The 26,502-nt window shown below is 43.2% G+C and overlaps 1 non-coding gene across 1 annotated transcript; it reads left to right on the top strand.

The window, feature by feature from the left end:
* The first annotated feature begins 15,703 nt into the window (after positions 1 to 15,703).
* Positions 15,704 to 15,796, top strand: TRNAI-UAU. The gene is given in 2 exon segments: positions 15,704 to 15,741; positions 15,761 to 15,796. It is a non-coding gene; the product is annotated as a tRNA-Ile (tRNA).
* The last annotated feature ends 10,706 nt before the right edge of the window (positions 15,797 to 26,502 follow it).

Raw genomic sequence — 26,502 nt, 5'->3', positions numbered from 1 at the left:
CTCTCTATATCTCATATAACCCCACACATACGTAAGTACAAATAGCCTTACTTGAATAAAAGGCATAGATCCTGAACTGTTTTTCAGTTATTTGAAAATCTGGATTCTGGCCCAGCAGTTTTTTTAACTTGAGAGTTTGAATCCAAATGTTTACAAACCTGATAATCTCCATTTTACCTGAGAGTTTGAGTGTTTACAAGAAAGTTGTTTAAGAAGTTCTAAGTGTATAGAAGTTTTTTTCTTTTTTGGTCTTTTTATCTCTAATTTTTTTGCGTTGTGATAAGTGATGATGACTTGCTTTTTGAGGTGGATATGGAGCTGGGTACTAAGACTTTTCTTTGCAGCTTACTGGATAGTCTATTTTTGTGACTATTTCAGGTATTTATGAAAAGAAAGGAACTTTGGCGGCACAGCTAACCAAAAGGCCCTAATTGCCTGAATCCACTTACCAGTCTACATGAGAAAGATGGCCTGTCTCCTGTCACAAAACCCAAAGCAGGCTTGCTGTGAATGGGAACCAACTTGATGGGAGTGAGTTTGAGTGTTCTGAGCACAGTTCTAATAGAAATATCTTACATGGGCTCCTTTACTACACAGAAATGTATATTCTCATTGTTTAGTTGCCAGAAGTCTGAGTTCAAGGGGAAAGCCCCCTGTGTCATCTCCGGAAAGTTCCTTTTCTCTTTTCAGCTTCTATTTCTCCATTCAAGAAAACAAAGATTCTCACCACTGGGCCAACTGAAAGTATCATGATAGATGGTAAAGAGATTGAGATTGTTAACAGCTTGGCTCCACAAACAACACTCTTGGTATCAGCAAACAGGAAATTAAAAGACTAATTGCATCGGAATGACTGTGTCAGAGACCTCTCCAAAGTACTGAAAAGCAACGCTGTCAGCCTGGAGACTAAGGTGTGCCTGATCCAGGCCATAGTCTTTGCCATTACGTGCTATGTATCAGAGAGATGGACAATGACTAGGGATCATAGAAAGAGAATTGATGCCTTTGAGCTGTGATGCTGGAGAAGAGTATTGAATATACCATGGACTGCCATGAGAACAAACAGGTTTGTCCTAGAGAGAGTGAGATCAGGCTGCTCCTTGGTGGCAAGGATTCTGAAGCTTCATCTGATATACTTTGGACATGTTGCAAGGAGGAACTAGTCCTTGGAGAAAGACATCATGCTTGAGAGGGTGGAGGAACAGCATAAGAGAGGAAGACCCTCTATGAGATGGATTGATTCAGTGACTCGGGTAATGGGGTAGGTGTGTCAGTGACAGTAAGACTGGCACAGTATAGAGCAGGGTTTAGGGCTGTTGTACATAGGGTTGCTAATGAGTTGCAGGCAACTCGATGGTACATAACAACTACAACAATAACAAATTTCTACCTTATCCTTTGGGTTTGTTGTGTTTTGGTGTTGTTTTTATTGTTTTGTTTGGACACCCCCCCACACACCCCCTCCCCCCCACACACACACCCACACACTCAGAGAAAGAGAACGGGCCTAGGTGAAAGTCTGGTGCTTGCCACTTTTAAATTACAAAAACTTAAATGGGATATGTACCAGCAATCAATTTACTGCTTTTCTGCTTCAAAAATGCTCTTCTTTGCTTTGCTTTGTGATACTGGAGCTTGGTCCTCTGAAAATGCTTCTCTTGGGCCAGTTGGTGTCAATGGTAGACTTCATCAGGAAAAAGTACTCAGGAGGTGCCCAAAGCTGAAGGTACAGAGCTGCTATCCCAGTGGACCCTAGGGTCGGACTGACGCCCAGGGCCAAGACACATCTACCCAGAGTCCAGCCAGCGTGGCACTGTGGCACTTTCACTGAGACTGAGGACTGGGGCAGGCCCAGATCGTCTGAGGGAACGAGGAAGTCCTCGTGAGCAGAGCAACTACCTCTGAACTGCACACTCCTGAGCTCCCTCCCATGGCCAACAATCCTTGAGAGAAGGATAGTAAACTGCTTTAGGGAAGGGGTTTTGTTACTCTTGTGAGAACACAGGAAATAGAGAAATTTCTTTTTCTGTTTCTGGACTATTTAGAGAAGCAAAGTCTATGATGTCATTCAATTAAAATTAACTGACATGGAAATTTTCCTATCTTTGTTATGTAAGATAATAGAAGTCCTGGAGAAGAGTGTTGAATATACCATGGACTGCGAGGAGAACAAACAGGTTTGTCCTAGAGAGGGTGAACCTGGGCTGCTCCCTGGAGGCAAGGATTCTGAAGCTTCATCTGACATACTTTGGGCATGTTGCAAGGAGGGACCAGTCCTTAAAGAGGGACACACTTGGGAGGATGGAGGGACAGAGCAGGAGAGGAAGACCCTCAATGAGATGGATTGACTCAGTGACTGGGGTAATGGGGGTAGAGGTGTCAGAGACAGTAAGGTTGGCACAGGATAGAGCAGATCTCAGGGCTGCTGTTCATAGGATTGCTCTGCGTTGCAAACGATTTGACAGCACATAACAACAACATCATTTAGATGAGGAGGTGTACCTTAAACGGAGGATGGTGAGGTCCCTCTCACATCCCTTGGGGAAATCTGTTATCAGTGGGGGCAGTTTCTGGAGGAGGACATCTCGTTTGCTATAGTAGAGAGTTAGTTAGAGGGAGACTTTGAAGAAGTGGACTGACAAAGGTTGCAGCAAAGCGCTCAGGCATAGATAAGGAGGACAGGTCGGGCTGGGCAGTGTGCTTCACCACGGCCCACAGGGTCCGTTTGATGCAATGATTCCCAAAACAGCTACTCTGAAATGCTTCCTTAATGTAATGAAGACAATCTTGTTCTCCAAGTAGAATGTAACCTGGGGTGGCTCTCTCTTGGCCGATAGCAGTATGGGCAGCATACACCTTGCATAGCAACCCGGTCTCTTGTGTGGAAGATTTTGAACCGAGCAAGAAAGAGGTAAAGGTTCCCTGTTGAGAGAGGACAGCCGACCCCAGTCATGGTGGCGGCCGCCATCTTTGAGCAGGAGTCTGCGGCCTGTTTCCCATTCAGGTCAAAACCAGAAAGAGACTTGCTATGCAATGCATCTACTTCCTTTATTTCCATTGACCATGTCTGAACACTTTTGAAACGGTTTGAAGTCCTGCATAATCATAGATATAAGAGCTAGGATCTATACTTTTTTGTGTGTGGAAGCAACAATTCAATCTGTAACATTCCACTCTGTGGGTTCCCAAATAATTCATTCTCTAGCACATGTGAAACACATTTAACTCATCTCATTATTCTAAGCATATTACATCGGCTCCAAGTGAAAATATCTCATCTTCTGAATCATCAAAATCAAATATGGATGAGATTTTCAGAATATCCCATCCTGGAGGAAAAAGAATCTTTTTATCTGTGAATCTTTAAAATCTAGAATATAAGAAATTTGTTTCAGAAGTACAAGCACAAGTAGACATCTTCATTACAAACAGGAGAAATTGAAAGGAAATAAGAGACAGGTGCTCAAAAAGTCCAAACACAGTAAAACAAACTGCATTAACCCTGGGAAGAATTTCTTGCTCCCTCAGACTGTCTGGGCCTGGTCCTGAACTCATTCTCTGTGACGGTGCCATGCTGGCTGGACTCTGGATAGATGTGCCTGGGCCCCAGGCTTCAGGCCCACCCTCAGGGCCCGCTGTGATAGCAGTTCTGTTTCTTCAGCTTTGGGCACCTCCTGAGAACTTTCTCCTGACGAGGTCTACCATTGGCACCAATTGGCACAAAGGAAGCATTTTCAGAGGGCCCAGCTCCAGGATCACAAGGCAAAGCAAAGAAGAGCGTTTTTGGAGCAGAAAAGCAGTGAATTGATTGCTGGCGTATATCCCATTTATGTTCTTGTAATTTAAAAGACTTTGCAGAAAATTTTCCCTGCTTATGTTTTATGTATTTATAGCCATACAAAAGGGAGCTGCGATTAAGGTGACCATATGTTCCAGATTGTTGGGGCATTCGTAATTCATGCCCGTTGATCCAGTCTATAATAGGGTCCCCTTTCACTTAGGAACATCTCTGTTTGGAGAAGATTTTCCTCATACTAGCTATTGCTAGCTATATCAGCTTTCAGCAAATGCATCCTTCAACTGAGAAGGGCCAGAAATTCTGTGAATATATATATTTGAAGGCGACAAAGAGATGCCGAAATAGTCTGGAATACGAGGGGTCAAGATTTCAAAGAGGAATGCACTGAGGTGAGAGCAACTATGTAGTTCCCACCCAACCCAACCCCTGGTTGCTTTTTAGAAGAGCTTGTTGGATTTTAGGTGGAAGAGTCTAAGAGATTGAAATGCCAAGGCAGAAAGAAGTAGCTCTCAAGAGTTATACATAATAATTAAAAAACCAAACAGGCTCACATCTGTCTTAGTTAATTGAATTCTGTTCCGTAGTAAGAGGCATTTGCCGGGGATATAACACAAATGGAAGGCTTTAACAAACAGAAATTGACTCTCTTACACTGTTCTTGTTAGGTGCCAGTTAGATGTGCTATTCTTGCCATTTAAAAGTAATCTTCAGCAAGACTTTATTTACATGTCATATTAATGATATTCTTTGATAATTTCACATTCTGTTAGATCACCTTTCTTCATTGAATGGGAACAAATATGGATATCTTCCTGCTGGCTACCCAGGTTGCTGTCTTCCAAATAAATGTCTTGATCTAGACTAGGGAGCACTTAAGTTTAGGAGGCTAAAAGTCCAAGAAGTGCCAGTTCTAGGGGAAGGCACTTGTTGATTGTAGAGAAAAGTCCTCGTTTCCCTCAGACCTGTTGGCCTGGCATTCCCTGGAGACTTCTGTGAGTTCTGACCTTTCCTGGGGAACTTCACTGTGCAGGAAACAGGAATCAAGAGATGCATTCCACTCCTGCCAGGTATTTCTTGGTGATACCCCCCTGCCCTCCTCAAATGGCTTTCTTTTGATTTCATCTCTAGAATTACAGGCCTTGCCTCTGATCCCTTTAATGGGATTAGTAGTGTTGCATTCCACCCTTTATCCTTGTATTGCTATTTGGTTTATCAGCTCATGGGGATCATTTCACAGGACACGATTCAATCTATGACACTACCTGAGACAGTTTTTTCAATAAGTAAACTCAAACTCATTGCCATCAAATGAGAACTGACCTCTGAGTTTTCAGAGGCTGAAAATCACAGGAGAGAAGATTGCCCATCTTTCTTCCTCAGAGCAGCCTGTGGATTCAAACTGCCTGTCCTTGGGGTTGGCAGTGCAACTACTGTGAATGTGGTTGGGTTTTTTTTAAATAAAAATTTTAAGTTGTATGAAAATGGTCTTCTCGTTAAAATTGGAGCATTTTCTTAATTTCTTTTGGACTACATGATATTGTCTTTAAAGACTATATCACACCATTGACCTGGGTGACTCCAAAGACCATAGCCCCATGGCCCCAGACCAGCAATTTATTCCCTGATGGTGTTTGGTTATGATTAAGAAGCTTACAAAGTACTATACTCTATCGGCTCTGCTACGTAGACATGGATGTATTGACAGCATGAGTGGCAACATAAATCTAGAAATAGTGTTTGCCAGGTCTGTGTACGGTCATGAGTGTAGTAATTTCCACCGGCCCATGTCTGCTCGTCTTGTCTGCTGCCTGCGGACCTGCCATGGACTGTGTCTCTAGTACATCTAGCTTCTGCCCTCTCTCTGGTGCTGGTGTGCTGAGAGAGCATCCTTCAGGATGGTCCATACTGATTAAAAGTGGCAGTAGCATTTTAAAATAATTTTAGTTTAAAAAAGTATCATGGAAAGAATCCCTCAGACATCCTCCGCTCCCCTCATTAAAATGGAACCACTTTGGGAGCCTCTGAAGTGTAGCCCCCTTTCCCATTCAGCACCCCCGGACAAGAGAGTGTGCTTGTGACTCACTTATGCAGGTGGCTCATCATGCAGGCTGAAGATGCTCTGTGGCTACTTCCCCCACCCCCCATATGCTGCTTAAAATATATCCATAATGGAACACCGGCTAGGAGATGAAATATAAAAAACAGTTTACTGAAACAGAGTAAATGAGGCTCTTAAGATTCTACAAATTTGGATCAAGATGATCTTCATTCAGCTAACTAAAATGTTTACATGGCTCATCACGATGTCTCCTGCAAGTCAGAAACCAAAGTCATAAAGACAAAATAGAGTGACCACTAGGTCTAGTTTAGGGAGCTCTAGAGGCCTCCTGGTAAGAAGTAATACTGCAGTTCCAAAGACAAGTGGGTCGAATCCACCAGTGACTCTTCAAGGGAAGGATGGGCAATCTCCTCCCATGAGATTTACTGCCTCTAAAACGCCCGCTGAGAGGTCAGCTATGGGTTGGTACTGACTCAACAGCACACAACAATGGCTAGATTAAAGACAAAATATAGGACCACTTTGCTCAGTTTCAAGGTAAAATATAGTGACCATTACAGTTTTAAGAAAAAAATATAGTGATCACTATGCCAAGTTTGGCCTATCAGAAATAAAGGCCATCAATATACCCATTTCATGCTTTGACAGAATAATAATTGCGGACAGCAGTCTTAATCTTTCTGCTTTATCTTATAATTTAGAGCAAACTCATGAAAATAATAAAAATAAACCAGCTTTATAAAAAAAGTGTGAAAGTATAAATTCTAAACATTCATTCAGGAAAGCAATAATCTTCTATTTTTGATGTGTTAATGAATCATTAACTTTCATATATCTTAATATACATTTTCCCCAAATGTCAAATATCAACAACAAATTTTCAGTTTAAAGAAAAAATATAGTAATCATTATGCCCAGTTTTAAGATAAAATACAGTGACCACTATGGCCAGTTTGACCTTTCATGATTAGAAATAAAAGCCAATCATACCAGCTTCATACTTTTGACGGAATACTATTTGCATGTTGTTATTGTTGTTCTTATGTTCCATTGAGTTGCCTGCAACCTATAGTGACCCCATGTACAGTAGCTCTGAAGCCTGCCCTGTCCTGAGCCAGTCTCACTGACTCTAACACATCTACTCCATTGCCCTAGTCACTGTATCAATCCATCTCATCAGGGGTCTTCCACTCCTGTGCTGTCCATCCACCCTTCCCAGCATGATGTCCTTCTCTAAGGACTGATCTTTTCTGGCCATGTGCCCAAAGTATGTGAGACAAAGCTTCAGAATCCTCTCCTCCAAGGAGAGACTTGGTTTCACCTTCTCCGAGGTGAACCTATTTGTTTTCTTGACAGTCCGTTGTATGATCAATACTCTTCTCCAGAACCATAATTAGAAGGCATCAATTCTTCTGTCATCCTTAGTCATTGTTCGGCTCTCTGATGTATAGGAAGTAATTATGAAGACCATGGCGTGGATTAGGTGCACCTTATTGGTAGACTGATATTGTTGCTTTTCAGCATCCTGGAGAGGTCCCTGACAGCAGATTTTCTCAGTGCTTTTAGTCTTTTGATTTCTTACTGCTGGTGTTAAAAGATTGTTGATTGTGGATCCAAGTAAGCGGTAATTGCTAACAACCTCAATAACTTCTTCATCCATCATGGTGCTGCCAATCAACGCAGTGGTGAGAATCTTTGTCTTCTTGATGTTGAGCCTCAGTCCATATTGAAGGCTGCGGTCCTTGACCCTCTGCAGCAAGCACTTCAGGTCCTCCTCGGTTTTGGCAAGCAGGGTTGTGTCATCTGCATAACGTGTGTTGTTGATGAGTCTGCCTCCAATCCTGATGCCACATTCCTTTTCAAAAAGCCCTGCGGAATGATCTGTTCTGCATATAGATTGAAAAGATATGGAGACAGTATGTATCCCTGACACACTCCTTTCCTGATTTTGAACCATGCAGTGTTTCCCTGCTCTGTTCAGAGGACTGCTTCCCAGTTCAAATACAGGTTTCATATAAGCACAATAAAGCACTGCTTCCTGGTCCACTTGCTGTACAGAGGTAACTCCTGGTTGCTGTGAAGCCGAACACTGTGACACTGTGTGTCAAAGGCAATAATGGTTACCCATGTGTTTGGTGGAGCTCCCCTATTAAAAACTGGCATCACAGCCTAGCCAACCTGACATTGTGTCTGGGGGACATGGTTCAGTCCATGACTACCAATAATAGATATAAGAGAATTTAAACCATTACTTACCAAGTAATGTAAAACATTTTTAATTTGTTTTGTTGTTGTTATGTGCCATTGAGTCACTTGCGACTCATAGCAACCCTATGTACAAGGGCCCTAAACGCCGTTCTATCCTGCGCCAACCTCGCTGTCTCAAACACACTCATTCCTACCACCCCATTCACAGAATAGATCCATCTCATCGAGGGTCTTCCTCTCCTGCGCCGTATCTCCACTCTCCCAAACATGATGTCCCTCTCCAATGACCAGTCCCTCCTTGCAACAAGCCCATAGTATGTCAGATGAAGCTTCAGAATCCTTGACTCCAAGGAGTATTCTGGCTCCACCCTCCGATGCATAGCACGTAATTGCGAAGACAATAGCCTGGATCAGGTGCACCTTAGTCTCCAGAGTGACACCATTGCTCTTCAGTACTCTTGAAAGGTCCCTGACAGCTGACTTTCCCCAAAGCAATTGGTCTCCTGATTCCCTGGCTGCTGTTCCCAAGAGTGTTGACTGTGGAACCAAGTACACAAAAACTGTAAACTATCTCAATCTCTTCACCATCCATCCTGATGCTGCCAATTGGCCTGGTGATGAGAGTCTTTTTCTTGATGTTGAGCCTCAATCCATATTGAAGGCTGCAGTCCTTGACCTTCTGCAGCAAGCGCTTCAGGTCCTCCTCAGTTTCAGCAAGCAGGGTTGTGCCATCTGCATAACGCAGGTTGTTGATGATTCTTCCACCAATCCTGATGCCACATTCCTCCTCATACAGTCCATCATCTCGAATGCTTCCACCCTCCCCTCCCTTGGATCCTCATATTCATTCCAAAATAATGGTTTTATACAATTTTTGTTCTTGTTAATTAACTCAGCATAAGGCTCTCCAGTCCCTTCCAAGTAATTTACAAAATCATTGCTCCCGTGTGCTGCATAGTAGTCCATTGTATGAATATACCACAACTTCTCAATTCATTCATTTGTGGTTGGACATTTGGGCTGTTTCCTTGTTCTTGCAATGGTGAATAATGCTGCTATGAACATTGGTGTACAAGTTTCTATATGAGCCTCAGTTCATTCTCTCAGAGTATATTCCAAGCAGTGGAATAGTTGGGTCATATGGAATTTCTATGTTCAACTTCTTTCTTTTTCTTTTAAATTAATTTTAATGAACATTTACAGAGACTTTGGATTTCCATTCATTCATTCATTATTGCATTTTTCTCCCTGCCCCCCGCCCCCCCAATTAGCTCTTCTGTTTGAAAAGTAAAAGAAAAATTCCTTCATTGTTATACAATCCTTCCCCCCAAGTACACTCCACTATGTAGCCTTTTTCTGGACTCCTGTCATGATAATAATACCTACTCATATATTGTTTTTAAATAGTTCTCTGAATTATCTGTTTCTATGCAGTATACATTATTTGTTCCCTCTTTCTCAGTCTCCCCTCAACCCCGAAGTTAGTCCCGTTTAACAACAGTGGCATTATGCAACATTTGTCCTTTGGTGACTGAGATATTTCACTCAGCTTAATGTCCTCCAGGGTCATGGTCATTAACTTTGAATAATATTTCATGAGTTCTTTGTTTTTCACTGCAGCATAGTTTTCCATTGTTGTGAATATACCAGAGCTTCTCTATCAATTTGTTTCTTGATGGACACTTAGGTTGTCTCCAACTCTTTGCTATTGTGAACAAAGCTGCAATGAACATGGGTGTACATATACCTGCTTGGGTGGCAGTTATAGTTTCTTTAGGGTATATTCCCAGTAGAGGGATTGCTGCATCAAATGGTTTGTCTATTAGCAACTTTTTGAGAAAGCACCATACTGCCTTCCACAGTGGTTGCACCATTTTACACTCCCACCAACAGTGAATAAGGGTTCCAGTTTCTCCACGACCTCGTCAGCATTTTTTGTTTGCTGCTCTGTTGAATTTTGCTCTTTTTACTGGGGTGAGATGATATCTCATAGTTGTTTTGATCTGCATCTCTCTTAGAGCTAGGGATTTCTTCATGTGCTTGTTTGCCATCTGAATATCTTCTTTGTTGAAGTGTCTGTTTATATCCTGTGTTCATTTTTCAACTGGGTTATTTACCTTTATCTTGTTTGGTGTCTGTTCAGCTTTTTGAGGAAGTGCCAAACTGCCTTTCAGAGTGTTTTATCAATTTACAATCCCACTAACAATGTAGAAGAGTTCCTATCTCACCACATTCTCTCCAACATTTATTATCTGTTGTCCTGTTAAACTTTGCCACTGCTACTGGAGTGAGAGGTTATCTCATTGTGGCTTTGATTTGCATCTCTCTTATTGCCAGTGCTATATTGCTGTACCACTTAGAACAATGTTCTCCCCAAACACTTTGTATTTTTAAATACAAAGGCCTGTCCACGAGGTCTTGATTGACTTAAACAAGAGGCTTCCAGCCCACAGTTGATAGTGAAGTAAATCCAGGTGACCTTAATTGTAAATGAAATAAAAAATGACCAAACAGTTTACACCAGACTTTCAACTAAATCAAGAGAACCTAACCTCCAGAATCCAACTGCTTCACATGTAAGCCTCCAAACTGGAGACTTAGTCAGGGCCCAGCTGAGTTTAAAATACAATTGTCTGTCTACCAGATCCTGATTGACCTAAACAAGAGGGCTCCAGCCCATTAGTTCCTAATAGCTGCAGTAAAAATGTCTAGGAGTTATTGTTTTTCCTTTGCAAATAAGTCAGGAGTCAGTCAAAATCTGCTGAACCAATATCTGCTAATTCATTCATGGGTGAGTTCATGAAGAGGGATGACAAAGAAAGGAAACTGAACCACCAAATGGCCAACTCTATTGCTCAAAGTTCAACAGTGGGTTGTGCTTGAGAGACTGAGGAAAGAAGGTCTGATTCAGAGAAGATACTAAGTATGTACGGGCCCATACTTTAATTTCTTGTTTAATCTCTAAATGAACTCCTTTCAATGTAAAGAGAAATTCTAACTCCAGTCCCCAGATGTCTTAGTTATCAAGAGTTGCTGTAATACAGATACTGCATGTGGGTGGCTTTAACAAACACATATTATTCCCTCACAGTTCAGGAGGCCAGATGTCTGAATTCAAGTTGCCAGCTCTAGGGGACAGTTTTCTTTCTCTTTGGTTCTAGAAGAAGGTCCCTGTCTCCTTCAGCACCTTTAGGCCCAGAATTCCCTGGAGATCTCCTCATAGGATCAGCCCTTACCATGTCCTTGAGTTTCCCAGTGCAGGAACGTGGGTCTAAAGGACACATCCACTCCTGGATCTTCTGCTTTTGGCTATACAGAGGTCCTCTTTCTCTCTGCTTGCCTTTCTCTCTTTTTATCTCTTATAAAACAAAGGTGATGCGGGCCACACTCTATGGAAATTTCACCTCCATCAGATCAGAGCTGCCACTAAAGTTGTTGCATCCTATGATAATCTCCTTACAACTGATAGGCTCACCACAGCTCTTATCACAACATGGGGAGTGATTGTATCATTACATAATCACCTCTAACCTTTCCTTATTAACATCATGCTGTCTGCCATCAAGTAGACTATGACTCATCAAGACCTTATCAACAACACATCAGAACTGTGCTGTATCCTGCAGCACCCTCATGATCATGGACACATTTGAGCCCTTTGTTGTAGATATTGTGTCAAACCATCTCACTGAGGGGCTTCCTCTGCTTTGCTGACCTTCTGCCCTTCTCAGTGTGTTATCTCTTGCCAAAGTCTGGCCTCATCTGACAACATACCTGAAGTTTGTGAGTCAGTCTGATTCCTGTGGAGTCCATCAGATGAGGTCTATTTATTTAATTTTTTTATGTATTTGCAATGAATAAATCATTCCTTGTAAAACATTCTATTTTTTAAAAACAACCATGAGATATCATCTCACACCAGTAAGAATAGCAAAATTTAACAGAATAGCAAGCAACAAATGTTGGCGAGGTTGTGGAGAAACTGGAACCCTTATTCACTGTTATTAGTGGGAGTGTAAAATGGTGCAACCACTGTGGAAGGCGTTGTGGCACTTTCTCAAAAAAGTTGCAAATAGAGATACCATTTGTCCCAGCAATTCCACTATTGGGAGTATATCCCAAAGAGACCGTAACTGACATCCAAGCAGATATATGCACACCCATGTTTATCATGGTTTGTTGACCATAGCAAGGAGTTGGGAACAACCTAAGTTTAATCTCCAGCCTCATTTCTGTCTCTAAGGCCATATTTTCAATTACCAGTCCTTCTTCTTTGTTTCCAACTTTTGCATTCCCGTCATCAGTTAATATTAATGCATCTTGTTTGCATATTTGATCAATTTCAGACTGCAAAAGTTGGTAGAAACCTTCACTTTTACCTTGGACTTTAATGGCTGGAATGTACATTTGAAGAATAGTTATATTGATAATCTTTCTTGAGTGTCTGTAATATCTTATCACTCACAGCAATGTACTTTAGATTTTAAAATGCTCTTTTTAACAATAAGTATCACACCATTCCTCTTTAGTCATTTCCAGCACAGTAGATTACGTGATTGTCTGATTCAATTAGCCAATACCAGTCTATCTTAGCTCACTAATGCCTCAATATTGATACTTATGCATTCTATTTCATTTTTGACAACTTCCAATTCTCGATTCATACTTTATGCATTCCACATGACCATTATTAATGAATGCTCGAGTTGGTTCTCCTCATTTTGAGTGTGGTATTAATTGGATGAAAGCTTTATTCCATCCAAGTCATTAGAGTCTACTTTGCATGGGCAGCTCTTCTTCAGTTACATTTTGAGTGCCTTCCAGCCTGAGTGGCTCATATTCCAACACAACTATGTTCTCCTGTTATTGACAGGGCTTTTGAAGGACTATTACTTCAGAAGTGGATGGCTATTTCTACTTCATAGTCCAGCTTAGTCTAGTAGCTCTGCTGAAACCTGTCCATCACAGATGGTAACCCTGCTGGTATGTGGGTAGAAGCACAGCTTCCAGCATCACACCAGGACACAAGTCATCTCAGTAAGGCAAAGTGACAGACAAGTGGTGGCATTAACATCTTCTTCTTGTATGCCCTTGAGTTGGAACCCACCCGTTGTTGACCCTCCAGTTGGTTTTCAGAGGCAGTAAATTGCATGGGAGGGGAGCTGGTGAATTCGAACCACATGCTTTGGGATTGAAGGGCAGCTTCTGATCAGTAAACCATTATAGCTCCCTTTAACATCACAAAAGCTAGAATTTATAACACATAAGATAATTACATTATACTGAAGGACACATATTTCAGGGGGTTACAATTCAATCCATGAGAGTTGGACAACCACACATTTACTTTCTTGTCTAGTTTTCAGAAAAAACTTACTGGAAAAGTTCACTCTGCTGCCTTAGATTTTCCTTGTACTTGTCCGCTCATGCCTCAAGGAGTTGTAATGCTGGTACTTCCTGAACAATATATCCCACCACCTGTTAGGAGCCTGGTGGGATCTGGCTGTGGGGTTGCCAGATTCTGTATGACAGCATCACAAACTTCCTTCTCTGAATGAATAACTTGGTCTATACCTGGCATTGAGCTTTCTAAATATAATACCTTCAGGAAGTCCCTGACTTAACACAGAATCTGTTGCTGTCTTCTTGTTATTTGCCTGATCACACAAACTCTTGTGGTTGAATTTCAAGGCCTTCTGCCAGCTGGTTCCGTCCTACTGTTCCACACTTGTCACCCCTGCACAAACCGTTAGTGTGGCTGTCATTTTTCAGGTGACCACACGCATGGCCTTCATTCTGTCCCATCACTTGCTCATGCCGGTGATGTGCTATACCTTTTCTCTTCTGGCTCCTCCAGGAGAGAAGTCCCCAAAGAAGGTAACCAAAAGGGACTTTGGAAACAACAAAGATGGGTGAGGCAGGCCTGAAAGGGCATGGGGGATTGCGGGCATTTCCCAGCGGTGTCCTGCTTCAAGGATGATGCAGGTGCCAGTTAATAATTAGGTACAGTATGGTGTCTGTTGTCCCAAGGTACTGGCCGGGCCACTCGGAGTCTTGGTCACCCTGTGTTCAGCAAAAGATGACTAGCTCTTCATGGTTCGTATACTAGAGTCTGTGAGGAATCATTTGTTCTGATTCCAACCTTGCGGGGCCCGGCGGACGGCAATGTTTAGGTTTTAATTTCTTCTGAAATCAGAAGGGGAAAAAAATGGGACACGTCAACCAGATCATATAAATAAATAAATCTAGTCCGGATTATTTTCGTCTTTATGCTACCATCATAGTTGTTGTGAGCCTTCAAATCGGAACAGACCCATAGCTGACCCTGGTGGGGGGTGTGCAGTGTTTCAGAGGCAGTAAATCTCACGTGAGGAGACTGCCCATCCCTCTTGCACAAAGTAAGTGGTGGATTCGAACCGCCGGCATTTGCGATTGAAGCACGGCTTTTTACCATTGGGCAACCAACATTACAGATAGCATCATAACATAAAACATAACCAACGTAACAGTAAAACATTATTTTAACAAATCGTTACTAGAGAGGAAGGGGCCGATGAAAGCAAAAGAGCCTAGGGCCCAGCAAAGTTGCAATGTGGCTTCTGTGTGGAGGTCGCGTTTAGGTTTAGTGGTTTCCAAAGAAGAAACTGATAATTGAGTGAGATATCTTGATTTCAAAAACAAGAGATCAGTTTTGTCGTTCTTGTTTTTGGGTTTTTTGTTTGTTTGTTTGTTTTTTAAGGGAACATTTCGGCCTGGGAGGGTCTTCAGCAGTCCGCTCTGAACGGAAAAGGAAGCGGCGGCGGGACACCTAGGGGCTCCGGGATGGCTCGGGCACAGCCTGGGTGGCGGCGTCTCGCCTCTAGGGGCCGCCCTCGGTCTGTCCCTGGCGCCAGCCGCTTTCCCATGGAGATGGCGCGACTCCGCGGCCGCACACGGAGTTTCCAGGATGGGGTGGGGTGCGGTGCTAAAGGCCGGCAGGCCCGAGGTTCGGGGTCCCGTCGGCCCGAGGCTCAGGGTCCGTCTCGCCGATAGGGGCCGCCCTCGGCTTCTCCCGGCCCGTGCCGTCTCCCCATGGAAATGGCACAACCCGGGGCCATACATACACGGAGTCTCCCGGGGTGGGGTGGTTTGCGGTGAGGGAGGTCGTGTGGCAGGTCGGCCGGCACAAGACTTGGGGTCCGCAGCCAGGTGCGCGGCTGCCAGCTCTCCGCATACGTCGGCAAGCCCCGCCTCCCGGGGCCAAGGCCAGTTCCCTGGGGTCTAGTCCCGGCCAGCCCCTCGTCTCGCCGGGTTCCAGAAGGAAAAGACCCACAAATGAGGGTCGGATTCTGCCGCAGGGGCTGGGCTTCTCTCTGTCCGAGCTGTGGGCTGCACCCTTTTAAGGGTTCTGGTGGCCCGCCTGTCTTGGCTTTACTGAGTGGCACCTCCGTCCCTGAGGGAGACCCTGGCAGGATTCCCTGGCTCTTTGGCTGAGAATCATCGGCCAAAAGTAGTAATTGCTCTGTCTGAAATTCCAGACGCTTCAGGGAGGGTTTCATCTCCGCCGGGCCCTGAGCCGTAGATGCGCATGCTCTGCGGAGGCCTACACCGGGCCTGAGTGAACACTGATAGAGCAATCGCGAGGCCGGCTAAGCGGAGCTCCAGTGGCGCAATCGGTTAGCGCGCGGTACTTATACAGCAGTACATGCAGAGCAATGCCGAGGTTGTGAGTTCGAGCCTCACCTGGAGCACGATCCTTTTGGATGCTCGCATTTCATTTTATGTCCAGGTATGAAGGAAGATGTTAGATTCTTTAACCTCTTTAGTTCATTTCCTCTCCGGATGTTTTCAGTCAGCTGCACGCAGGAAGCAGCTCGCAATTCAAACCCACATTCCGTGCTACTTGGTCCTGACGCTCGCCGCTCAGCGCCTGCAACCTGGACTTATACTGTTTGCTCCAACTTTTGGTTTCAGGAGGTCTGTGAAAACACTCAGTATCATGATGTTGGATTAGAGGCATCAGAGTTTTAAATCCGAGGGCGCCCGGGATGGCAGGAAGCTCCCTGTTCCCATGGTTGGTTGAAGCTGGGATCATGGCCGCTGCCCTGGCCCGAGGCGTGTGCCAGGGCGGCCGGAGCTGGGCTGGCAGCTTCGGGGATCGGGGGGTCCGGGGACGTGCGGACGTGGGCGAGCTTGTGTAGGCCGGGGGCAGGGGCGATCAGGGGCCACCTTTCCACTTTAATCATAAACTGCAGTACCTTCTCCTTCCGGTCTCGGCACCCAGGCGCCCAGAGCAGAGCAGCAGATTGTGACCTTCCCTTTTCCCAGAGGGTGCCCCCTTCCCCCTGTGCCAGCCACCCCACTGAAGCTGGCATGGTGAATTCTCTGGCAGACTCTACAGGAGATGTCGAGTGGTGTGTGCCCTTTCATACATGTCACAAATCCGGGGGACTACGTGGAGAGGCATAGAAATCAGACTTCCTTGTGTGGCCCGCTGATGTTAGAGGTTTCTTCTCTACAGAGAGCGAGGTATGGGGTGTGGTCAGTCCTGAGTAGGTGGGTTCCATGCCACGTTCCCAGGCGGCGAGGGCAAAGTCTGAAGCAAATTTAGTGGGGAGTGGAACTGCAGAGGAATTCTCTCCCCAAAGGGTGGTTTCCTCCTGTGTTTAGGCACGTTCTAGTTGTTAAATTCTAGGCAGGAACTATGATGAGAAGCAAAGCTAGAAAGATCAGAGAAAGACGATGGAGAGTGGAGCTTCTTCTGTATCTCCTTGGGTACCGACCCACACTGTGGCTGCTCGAATCCATCCTAGCCCCAGATTCCCAATGGGAGACCTGCAGCCAATGGAAATGGGAACAAGGCTGTCCTGTCCTGACCTGACCTGCAGCCAGTGGCCCCTACCAGGCTGGAGGAAAGTGGCCTTTGGCTCCCAGAATCCTCAACATGGCCCCTTCTGAGTCTAAAGAAACAGAATCTCTAGCCGCAGCAATGGGTTGCAGTGCCACAGAACTTGCAAGGATCCGGCCAGGTTTCTGAGGGTCGCTGAGTCGCTGCCCAACAACATAACACCTAGCAAGAGGAACAATATACATTTTTAGCAATGGAGAAAAGATTGGTATTTATTTTAGTGAGATATTTTTTTAAATGGAAACTGCATTTTGAAAGCGAATGTTTTGTGAATTGGTTTTCATTCAGTTATCCATCAATTATATCCATTCAGTTATATTTTGTTTTAGAGCATTAATTACACTTGCACAATGTCATTATTTACAACGTCTTGTGGAATCCTCCCAGTATTCTCCCTTTCCCTTTACCCCACCTCTTCACGGACCTCTGTCCCCTCCCTGTCCCCTCCCATTCCTTCTACAATAAAAACCAACTAATTTTAAAATGTTGTTTTGGATGGAATAAATGCATCATGTACAAGCATAAAGTGGTTAGATCTGACAAGTGCAAGTTTCTGACCATCCAGGGTTATTTACTATAGGGCTACACACCTATATGTATGACCCAGTGCTTCTCAGAACTGAAGTGCAGAACAAGTTCACACATAGAGCTAAGTAATTGCATGAAAAATCACTTTGCCCACCTTCATCCAAGGACGTGTGCCTTCCACAAAACCTCTGCTCCTATTTGCAGTTTTTCAGCGTTTGGATCTCACTTCTTCACAAGGCAGCCCAGTCCATTTCTAACACTATCAGGGATAGAACATTCTTCCCCTCTACTGTTATTTCTATTCTGTTGGAAAGCTCTTGAACATTTTTTTCTGGTTACATGATAGAGTAGGAAGGAAGGAGGCTAAACAAGCTGCCTTTTCTACTTAGACTAGAAATCCCAGTTGTTGTTCTTATGTACCATAGGGTAAGAACTCAGAGCTGACCCTCAGGTGAGCTTTCAGAAGCAGATAATCACAGAGGAAGAGACTGCCCGTCTTGCTCCAGTGGAGCAGCTGGTGGCCTCGAACCATGTGCCTTCTATATTGCAGAGCAGCTGCTTTCAGTAGGCCACCAGAGCTATTTATGAATAAATTAAAGATAGATTACTGGCAGGTTTGTAGTTTAATATCTTAAGGTGTTGATAAGGATTTTTAGGGTAGTGATGGATATTGAGATCAGGTCAGAAAATTGATAAATACATATGAATACATATGTTGTTGTTATCTACCATTGAGTCAAACTACTTACAGCTGACCTTCAAGCAGGTTGTCAGAAACTGTAAATGGCACAGAAGATTGCCCATTTTTCTCCCACAGAGTAGCTGGTGGATTCCAACTGTGAGCCTTTGGGTTGGCAGCACTGCTCACAAGGAAAGAAACAGAAACAATAAAAACAAAAATTTTATAAAATACCATACAAACTCTTCTCCAGCACCACACTCAAAGGCATCAATTCTTCTTCTACCATTCCTCGTCATTGTCCAGCTCTCTGATGCATAGCAAGTAATTGCAAAGACCATGGCTTCTGTAAGATACACTGTAGTCTCCAGACTGACATCATTGATCTTCAGTACTTTGGAGAGATCTCTAACAGCAGACTTTTCCAATGCAAGAGTGTGAAACCAGGCTGCTCCTTGGAGGCAAGGATTCTGAAGGTTAGTCTGACATACTTTGGACACGTTGCAAGGAGGGAACAGTCCTTGGAGAGGGACGTCATGCTTGGGAGGGTGGAGGGACAACACAAGAGAGGAAGACCCTCGATGAGATAGATTGATTTAGTGACTGGGATAATGGGGGCAGGTGTGTCAGAGATAATAAGATTGGCACATGATAGAGCAGGGTTTTGTACTATTGTACAGGTTTTAGGCTATTGTACATAAAGTCACAGGCAACTCGACATCACATAACAACAATCATGCAAACATAAGGTATTAGCATTACTCTTTTTTTCTTCTTCTATGATCAGATCTTTTACTTGCACATGTGTCTCAGGTCCTCTGTAGGGGGGAGAACCCCCTCTTCACTTGAGTCCCCAATACTTGGTTACAATCTGGCATCATGGTCCATTGTCGGTGAGAGGGTGGACAGAGAAGGGATGTAGCCTTCTCAGGTGAGGGCGTTCAGACCATGGTTGTATTTGCACTACTTCAGGGCCTTGCTGAATCCCTCACACAAGGACACGTCACTCTGCGTGGTTGAGCAGTCCAAGAACTGTCTGATCTCATAGGCACAAGGCCCCAGCTGTTGGGGACCTGCTGGGTGGTAGGCTGGGCAGGCTCCGAGCTGCCCCTGCTGAAGGCTCCGGTCAGGGCACTGGCCAACACGTGTCCCAAGGCCGAGACCACGGCCACCCCGGCGGCAGTGGACTCCATCTGGGCCATGAGACCTGGCTGGCCCGAAGCCACAGGGGCTGGGTCCTGGGCCGAGGGCTGTGCAGGTGAGGGTGGGTGGGGCCACGCTGTGGCTTGGGGGGGGGGGCATCTAGGCACAGGCAAGTGGGGCGGGTGGGCGAACTCAGAGGCGCTTCTATCTCCTGGACTAGAGCGTCTCCAGGGATCGTAGAGACTAGTAGATTAGGCCTGAATACAGTGTGAGGTGGTTTCAAGGAGAAAGATGGTTAACTATGAGGTAGACAGACTTGGAAGTGGGTTAACCTTGTAGCTGAATGTTCACAAACACCCCTCTGCCCTCCCTGCCCTTTATCTCTATCTCCCAGCAGGAGGTAAGCCTTATTGCTACTGGCTGGAATTAGCTTTGATGAAAACAGATTTATCAAAGCCTTTGCGCTATACAAGGCTGGAAAGGAGTGCAAGGTTGATAGAATTTGAAGGAAGGGAAGGGCCAATTCAAAGTCCAGTGTTTCTGATAAATAAGATGCAATTCAATAGAGATAATTATAAGTCCATGTTTAGTTCAAAGTTAACTGCAGGATGCCTGGCTTGACAGCTGTGTGTATGCAAAAAAGCTGAGATTTCACGTGAGTGTTCAAACCTCCGTTGTGCTGGCTGGTAACCCAAGCACTCAGCGTGCCAGCCAATCACTAATGCGTTACTAGGAACGTGGTGTGGTGTCAGAGGTCAAGGAACAGCAGTGTGTGGAACAAGTCCAGCCTGCAGACAGGTTTTGTTTGGCTCCCACTTCTGCCTTGCCAAGTGTTTACACGTTTGTAGTCATTTGCTCACATACTGGGAAATTTCACATAAGTACCCTGATAGCCAGTGTCCAATATAGAAAAAAGACCTGCCCTTCCGGAAGCTTTATTCTCACAGAGTCACATTGGCTGCAGTGCATGCCAGCTGCCGCTGATTCCTCCACTTGCTTTGCTGTGTGCTTTAAGCCTGGCTCATTTCACTCATTTGCATCCTCCAAACACTAAGTGTGTGGCCTCTGTTTGAATAAAGAGAACATATATTCCTGCTGAACTCTCTACTGAAAGTTCAATAGACACAGCTAAAGGGCTGTGATCTGTGTGAGGCAGCCTGTTTAGAACCTCACAAAGCAAAGAAGTCTCAGCTCTTTGTTGTGGAATATTTTTCAACAAACCCAGAAGTAGAGAGAATTGTATACATTACTTGCATTGACCCATCAGGAATTTAAAAAGGATGAGTTTTGTTTCATCTGTCTCCAACCCACAACACTCTCCTCCATTATTTCAAATTACTTTTCTTTTGTACTGGTTTACATACAAAATTCATATACCTTATGTTTTGTTTATATACATTGTGCTTAACACATTCCTCCACTCACATTATGTTTTATAGTGTAATTTTCATTGTTGTTGTGTTGTTGATTGCTTTCAAGTCGAGCACAACTCATAGTGACCCTATCAACAAAAGGCCTGAAGCATTTCTATAACTATCGACATTTATCAAAGTTCAGAGTGGATGCCACTCCTGCTTCCAAACACATTATGTTTTATAAAATTAATCACCTTTGACCCATGCCCATCATTACTCCCACTTTTTCAAGTCCCCCTGGACCTTTTCTAAAATGTTTTACTTGGTTTGCATATAATCACTCATATACATTGTGTTTTATACACGTACTTTGTGTTTTATACAATCATTCATATACTTTTGTGTTTCATTCATGTATCTTGTGTTTTATGAAATCATTCATATGAATTATATTTTGTTATTAATTACCATTGCTCTATGCCTATTATTCCCCTGTCTTTTCAAACCCACATTGAATATTTACCAGTTCTTCACAAACCCCAACCCATCAACCTCTGCTGTTTTTGTAATTTGCCCCCTTTCCCTTTTTTCTGCTCCTTCTTCTGCCCTTCTCCTTTTGACCATTTAAACATATTTTGCTCATTTATCCTCTCATTATCCAATAATGATCTTATGCAATATTTGTCCTGATGCGAGTGAGATATTTCATTTAACACAATGCTCTTTAGTCTCTCCCAAGTTATATAGTATTTTATGCACTTGTTGTTTTTTAGTGTTGCATAGTCTTTTATTGTGTGAATGTGCCTGAATTTCTCCATCCGTTCATTTGTTGATGGACTTTTGGGCTTGTTCCATTTTCTTACCATTGTGAATAAGGCTTCTGTGAACATGGATGTACATATCTCCATTTGTGTCTCAGTTCTGATTTCCTTGAGATATATTCCTAGCAGTGAACTAGCTGGGTCATATGGGATTTTTTATGTTGAGCTTTTGGAGGAAATGTCAAACCCCCTCCTACAATTCCAGCAGAAGTGAAGAAGAGTTCCAGTCTCTTTGGATCCTCTTTAACATTTATTGTTTGTTGCGTTGGTCAACTTTGCCACAGCTGTTGGAGTGAGATGGTATCTCATTGTTGTTTTGATTTACATCTCGCTAGTGGTTTTGAACATTTTCTGATTTGCATGTCCAAAACCATAAAGATAGTAAGAGTCAAAATGGGAACAAAATTAGAAGCCCTCGCCTACAGCACATCTAGGCTTGCAAACGTAGCCAAAAATGTTCACCCTGGAGAAGATACAGTCTATGAATGAGACCTTCTTAAAATCAACTCCCTGTGTGCATCCAAAACTTTCTCTAGTAGAGTAAAAAGATCTCACAAATTTGGAAAAAAACATTTGGCAAAGGCATTTCAGACAAGGGTCTCAAAATTAAAGTTTACAGAATCGAACAGGGCCTCCACAAGAAAAAGACTGATAACTAACTCACAAAAAAGACAGAAAGAGACCCCTCTCCATTCTTGACACTGACACTGTATTGTATGAAAAGAAATCTAAGACATTTAGTTTACTTTTATAATTACTTCAGTATGTATAACCAACAGGCAACTTTTTTTTTTTTTTTAAAAAGCTTAACTACAGTATCATTCTTTTCTCATTACAGCAATCTGGCTTCCAGAGCTGTAGATCTTAACTGCCTGTCTTTTTCCTGTGGAGCCATGGGTAGATATGAACCATCAGCAGGGCCTTCTTAGCAAAATGATACACTATGGAATATATCACCAAATTCCATTTAGTACTTAGTCTTGATAGGATTAGAACCAGCGAGATAGGGGAGCCAGAACTTACCTGAGACATTAAAACCAGGAAGCAGATATTGACATCCATAGAATTAGTGTTTTAGGCACTTGACTGACAGGACTAAGAATCACTTCACAAACTTTGAATTCTCCATACCATCTTTTCACTGGTTCCCAATACATGCCTGGAGGAGGAAGCCATAAGAAGATCTCACCTCAGAGGCACACTGCCTCCTCCTCTGCTTTCTCTCCAGAACATAAGAGCTGTCCTGTTCTGAGAGATGTGTCTTCACTTTTACCCCCTTGTCTTTCTTCTTGCCTAGAGCTCCAGCTGGGCCTCGGCCTCCACAGCCTGGTGCTCTGTACACGGAAATCGCTGTCCCAAGAGCCACTGAAATTGCTGTGCGCATTGCTATCTTCATAGCCTGGGCACCAGGCTTCCCTGTCAGTCTCTCCCACCTGGTTTAATTCTTTGACTGGACGAGGGGAGGCTGCCAGGGCATTGACTCCACAGTAACAGTTTGCTCAAATTTTCACATTAATTTCAGAAAGACATTTTACAGTTGGTTTGTTTGTCTCAAAATCTAAACAAACTCCACTCATTACATTTGCTAGATGTATCTTTAAAGTCTTTATTAGAACTTATTACCTTTGGACTAAGTAAGGGCATCTATGCAGAGATTTGGAAACTTTTTCCAACGACAGGCTCCTTCTAACAATATGCTTAAAGCATGTGAGACCCAGTTTCACCATTCTTGCCTCTAAAGAGTACCCTAGTTGCACATTCTCCAAGACAGACTTTGTGTTCCTTTGGAAAGCCATGGGATATTCAGCAGTCTTTTCCAACATCACAACTCAAAGGCATCGGTTCTTCAGTCATCCAGCTTTCAGAGACATAGGGTAGTAATTAAAAGGACTATGATTTGGACCAGGTGCATCTTAGTAATTAGACTGATGTAGTTCCTCTCTAATACTCTAGAAATGTCCTTGACAGCAGATTTCTCCAAATGCAATAGGCCTTTTGATTTCTTGACTGCTGGTACCAAGAGTGTTCATTATTGATGAAAGTGAGATGAAATCGTCTGCATGGTCTTCATGTCCTCCACACTTTCAGTGAGGAATGTTGTATCATTTGCATGACAGAGGTTGTTAATGATTCTTCTTCATAAGGTCCTGCTTCTCAAAAGATTTGCTCAACATACAAGTTCAATAAATTTGGAAAAAGGATACCACCTTTCTCCTTTCTTCATTTTAAACCATGTAGTGTTTCCTTCTATAGTGCTCTCCTGTCAGGGATCTCTCCAAAGTGCTTAAGAGCAGTGATGTTGAGCAAGAGATTAAGGTGTGCCTGATTCAGACCATAGTCTTCACTATTACTTGCTAGGCATCAGAGAACTGGAAAATTACTAAGGAAATCAATGCCTTTGAATTGTGGTGCTGGAGTAGAATATTGAACATACCATGGACTGCCAAAAGAACAAACATATCTATCTTGGAGAGGGTGAAACCAGGCTGCTTCTTGGAGGCAAACATTTTGAAACTCTGTCTCACACATTTGGCATGTGGCCAGGAGGAGGGACCAGTCCTTGGAGAAGAACATCATCGTTGGAAGGGTGGAGGAACAGCACAGGAAAAGTAGGCTCCAGATGAGATGGATTGACACAGTAACAGGAGTAATGGGAGTAGCTGTGTGAGAGAAAGTTATATTGGCTCAGAATAGGGCACAGTTCAGAGCTTGTACATAGGGTCACTTTGAGTCACAGGTGACTCGATGGCACATGACAAGAACAAAAGTACTTCCTTCAGGTGGGATAAACTCAAGGTTGTACTTTGGTTCTCATGGGATTCCTTTAATCTTCTTCAGTTTCAGTTTGAACTTGCACATGAGTAATTGATGGTCAGGAGAAAGATGGGCAATCTCCTCCCATATGATTAACTGCTTCTGAAAACCCTCCAGAGGGGGTCAGCTATGGGTCAGTTCCTACTGTACGGTACACAGCAATAACAATAACAATTGATGGTATGTTCCACAGTTACCACCTGGCCTAATTTTGACTAATGATATTGAGCTTCTCCAATATTTCTTTCCACAAATATAGTCAGCCTAATTTCTGTGCCGTCTATCAGGTAAAGTCTATGTGTATAGTCAATATTTGTGTTTCGTAAAAAAGGTATATATGCACCATAACAAGATGAAGGTAAATAATCCAACACTTCACTTCACACAGACACTTCAACAAAGAAGACATTCAGATGTCCAACAAACACACAAAGAAATGTTCAAAATCCCTAGCTCTAAGAGAGATGCAAACCAAAACAACAAAGAGATATCATCTTACCCCAGTAAGAATAGCAAAATTTAACAGAACAGCAAACAAATGCTGGTGAGGTTGTGGAGAAACTGGAACTTATTCACTGTTGGTGGACACATAAAATGATGCAACCACTATGGAAGGCGGTATGGCGCTTTCTCAAAAAGTTGCAAATAGAAATACCATTGGACCCAGCAATTACACTACTGGGAACATACCCTAAAGAAACTAGAACTGCCACCCAAGCAGATATATGCACACCCATGTTTATTGCTGCACAATAGCAAAGAGTTGGAAACAACCAAAGTGCCCATCAACAAACGAATGGATAGAGAAACTAGTATATTCACACAATGGAACACTATGATGCATTGAAAAACAAGGAACTCATGAAATATTATACAAAATGGGTGACCCTGGAGGACATTATGCTGAGAGAAATATTTCAGTCACAAAGGGACAAATACTGCATGGTGCTGCTATTGTAAAACAGGACTGACATCGGGGTTGGGGGAATACTTAAGAGGGCATAAATAATGTATACTGCATTGAAACAGATGAGAGAGAGAACTGTTTAGGAGGAATATATGATTAGGTATTATTGTCATGACAAAAGTCCAGAATGAAAGCTGCGTAGTGGAGCAGACTTGGGGGCGGGGAGATTGTATAACAATGAAAGCTAGCTAGCTAGCTAGATTTATTTATGTATGTACGTATTTATTTGTTTATTTATTTTTACTGTGTGTGTGTGTGTGCGTGCGTGTGTGTGTGTACCGTCAAATCAGATCTGACTGGTACAGGAGGAGATTGTCCCTGTGTCTCCAGCAGAGCACCTGGTGGATTTGAACCTCACATCTCTGGGATTGCAGTGCAGCTTCCTGCCACTAGGCCACCAGAGCTCGCCTTATTTTTACTTTTCAAAGAGAAAAGTGAACTATGGGGAGGGGTGGGTAGGAAGGAAAGTGTGCAATAATGATTGAATGGAAATCCAAAGTCCCTGTAAATTTTCATTTAAAAAAATGAAAACAAACCATGCCAAAAAAAGGTATATATGATGAATACATCACTGAATGTACAAAATCCAATCATTCATTTCCAGTGTTGTTTCTGTCGCCAAGTCTGCATTTTCCAACTACCATCCCTTCTTCATTATTTCCAACCTTAGCATTCCAGTCACCAATTATTATTAGTATATCTCAATTGCATGTTTGGTCTATTTCTGCAAAATGTTGGTAGAAATCCTCTATTTCCTCCTCTCTGGCTTTAGGTGTTGGTGCATATATTTGAATAACATTGGTATTAACAGGTCTTCATTGTAAGCTCATAGATAGTATCCCATTGCTCACAGCTTTATAAAGTAGGATAGGTCTAGAAATGGTCTTTTAACTATGAATACAATACCATTCTTTCTCAATTTTTCATTCATGGAATACGAAATCATATGATTGTCTGATTCTAAGTGGTCAATGCTAGTCCGTCTCAGCCCATTAATACTTAGCGTGCTAATCTTTATATGTTCCATTCAATTTTTAAAAATATTCAGTTTTCCTGTTTTCATACTTTATACATTCCATGTTCTAATTATCAGTAAGTGTTTGCACCTGTTATTCCTCATTTTTTAGTGTCTTCTAATTTGAGGGGACTAGCTGAAAGCAGAGAATACCAGAAGAATGTCTATCTGTGTTTCATTGATTATGCAAAGGCATTTGACTGCGTGGATCATAACAAACTGTGGCT

Source organism: Elephantulus edwardii, unplaced genomic scaffold (genome assembly GCF_000299155.1).
Source record: "Elephantulus edwardii isolate Elephantulus edwardi_28Jun2011 unplaced genomic scaffold, EleEdw1.0 scaffold00019, whole genome shotgun sequence".
Lineage (NCBI taxonomy): Eukaryota > Metazoa > Chordata > Mammalia > Macroscelidea > Macroscelididae > Elephantulus > Elephantulus edwardii.
This window is presented reverse-complemented; position numbering and strand designations above follow the sequence as displayed.